This window comes from Mus caroli, chromosome 10 (assembly GCF_900094665.2).
Source record: "Mus caroli chromosome 10, CAROLI_EIJ_v1.1, whole genome shotgun sequence".
Taxonomy (NCBI): domain Eukaryota; kingdom Metazoa; phylum Chordata; class Mammalia; order Rodentia; family Muridae; genus Mus; species Mus caroli.
The window spans coordinates 86,333,084-86,335,920 of record NC_034579.1 but is presented as its reverse complement, the minus strand read 5'-3'; the positions used below and the strand labels follow the sequence as shown (position 1 = coordinate 86,335,920).

The window sequence follows — 2,837 nt, the reverse complement described above, 5'->3', positions numbered from 1 at the left end:
TGTAATTCTACATGTTTACACACAGTTTCTCCTGTTTTGTTTGTATCCCTGGAAGTTAATAGTGTTGTTGTTAAATAAATGAATGTATTAATTTTAATGTGAAATGATTTTTTTTGAAAAAGCGGTACTGTTTCCTTGGGAAAGCTTCATGAAATATTTACTTTTCTATCACCTCACTGTAAATCTACTTGACAGTTATAATCATTTTAGGCTTTAGTTTGTTTGCTCTCTGGTTATTATTCTGAAGAGGAGGGCGGAGAAGAGTGCATGGCACCACTCAGCCATCCCTCCCCTCCTGACTTCTCTATTCTTGATTCTATCCTAGTTCAGGCTACACCACTTCCCTGCCCAGACTGCTGCAGTAGCCTCTTTCTGGCTGAATTCATCGCCTCAGTTTGTACATCTGCAAAACCTTCCATTAAAAACAGAATGTCATGTCTAAAAGACAGCCTTTTATGGCTTCTGCGGTTTCCTTTGTTTGGATGTTAAGACCTAAGCCAGGTACAGAGCCATTTACACATTAATCTCTTCCCAACTCTCCATGGTCTGTTTTGCCTCTTAGGGGCCATTTGAAAATCCCTACAGATTTTTTTCTTTTTATTATCTCTATGGAATGTGTGTGAATGTGGAGAGCTGGATGATGCTACCTGCACTTAATTGATAGAGGATGGCGATGCTTCTACCCCACCCCAACCCCAGTAACACACAGGACAGCTCCACAACAAAGAACTGTGTAGTCCAAAATTTCAATGGAGCTGAGGTTTGGAAACCTTGCTATGGTGGTTAGTTAGTCTACTTGATCCAATCTAGAATCATCCATAGAAGAGAGTCTCAATGAGGGATTATCTACATTTGGTTGGTCTATGGGCATGTCTGTTCATCTTAATTAATTGGTGTGGGAAGATCCAACCCACTGTGGGCGGTGCCACTGACTAAGAGGTATCCTGAACTGTGTGAGTGGAGGTATTGAGCTGAGTGTGAACAGCCAGGCACATAAGCATGTAGGCATTGTTTCTCTGTGCTCTTGGCTGCAGATATGATGTCGATATAGCTATGTTAAACTTCCTGCTGCCTAACTTCCCTGCTATAGACTGCAACCTCAAGTTGTTTGCTAAAAGAAACACCCTGTCCTCTAAGTTCCTTTTTTTGGTCACAGTATTTTATCACCACAACATAAATGAAACTGGAACACCTGGCTTGTCTGATCCCCTTATTTCTCCTCCTTCTGTGTCACCTAGATTCCAGCCACAGGAAGCCTTTGGACCTAATCACCCTGCTCCTGGTGTGTGCTATTCACTCTGCACGGAATGACTTCCTCTCTGTTTATCAGTAAAGTGAAAATGCTTTCACAGTATCTGGGGAATCTGTAGACATTGAGCTTACACTGCATGGTAATGGTTTGGTTCTGTTTTACTTTGTCTGTCTCCCTTTGTTCTGCTGGGCAGGGTTATTCATGATCAGACATCATGCCTGGCTGCTTCTATTCCTGCCACCCGATAGGCATCTTGAGATTAAGTAAACATTGGGCATACTTGTTCATTGCATACCTGGACAGATACCCGGGTGGGCAGAATGTGTGTTTAGATCAGTTGATAGTCAGTACTCATTATGGGACAGGCCACTGGTAGTCCAAGATAAAAATGAACTTTTTGGGTCCTTTCCTTTCCCTGTTCCCTTAGTCATTTTCTTTTGATTCTTGCTCTGTTGTTGAGCTGAACTGTAGATGACCATGACTCCTGTCAAAGGAGCGCTAGGTCTAGATTTAATCAGGTCATAGTATTGCAAAACTTTAGAATTCCTTCCCCTGGCCCCCTTTTTTTTTTTTTAAAAAAAAATGTAAATAACCCGTTTATTGCAGGCTAGGCAAGTCTCAGACAGTAGGGCTTCTACTGGTCTTTCAGCTCTTTCAGTCTTCTCATGGAAGACTTCACTGTGACTGCAGAGGCAGTGTTGTGGGTCCAGGCCCCGCCAGCCACTGTTTCCATGCAGGAACCACAGTGCCAGATGCCAATGGTTCATCTCTTCATCTTGGTCTTGCCACAGAAGGAGCAAGTGTACTTGGCATGCTGGCTGATTTCAATTTTTTTTTTCACCGTCTTCTGAAGGGAGACACCGTAGCAGGTCCCGTAATGTATTTCCTGACTATCCAGACCTTCTTGGTGCGTTTAGTTTAGCCATGTTGCTGGAACTGAAGCCTGAAGAGAGAATTCTTCCCTTTAAGGAGGCAGGAAAGGCAGGAAGATCAAAACTTGATCTTCGTGAGCCACCTTTTGTGTGTGCTTCCCTACCCATCACCTCTCTCACAATAGCTCTGTAAGCTCCCACAGCTTAGGTGCAGAGTGGGGGAGCTCCAACAGACACAGCTATCTATTTTTTTTGTTGTTGTTCAAAATCATCCATTTATTTATTTATTTATTTATTTATTTATTTATTTATTTATTTATTTATTTATTGTTTGGTTTATCGAGACAGGGTTTCTCTGTGCAGCCCTGGCTGTCCTGGAACTCACTCTGTAGCCCAGGCTGGCCTTGAACTCAGAAATCCACCTGCCTTTGTCTCCCAAGTGCTGGGATTAAAGGTGTGTGGCACCACTGCCTGACCATCTTTTTCTAAAAATTGGATATTTTATTTATTTATATTTCAAACATTATCCCCTTTTCTGGTTTTCCTCTGGAAGCCCCCCTCTCCCTCCCCCTCCCCCTGCTTCTATCAGGGTGCTCTCCCACCTATCCACCTACTCCCACCTCACTGTCCTGGCATTCCTCTACACTGGGGCATCAAGCCTTCACAGGACTAAAGGCGTCTTCTCCCATTGATTTCAGATGAGTCTTTCCTCG

General features: G+C 43.2%; 1 pseudogene; it reads right to left on the bottom strand.

The window, feature by feature from the left end:
* Positions 1–1,836: 1,836 nt before the first annotated feature.
* Positions 1,837–2,167, bottom strand: LOC110302735 (annotated as a pseudogene).
* Between the last annotated feature and the right edge of the window lie 670 nt (positions 2,168–2,837).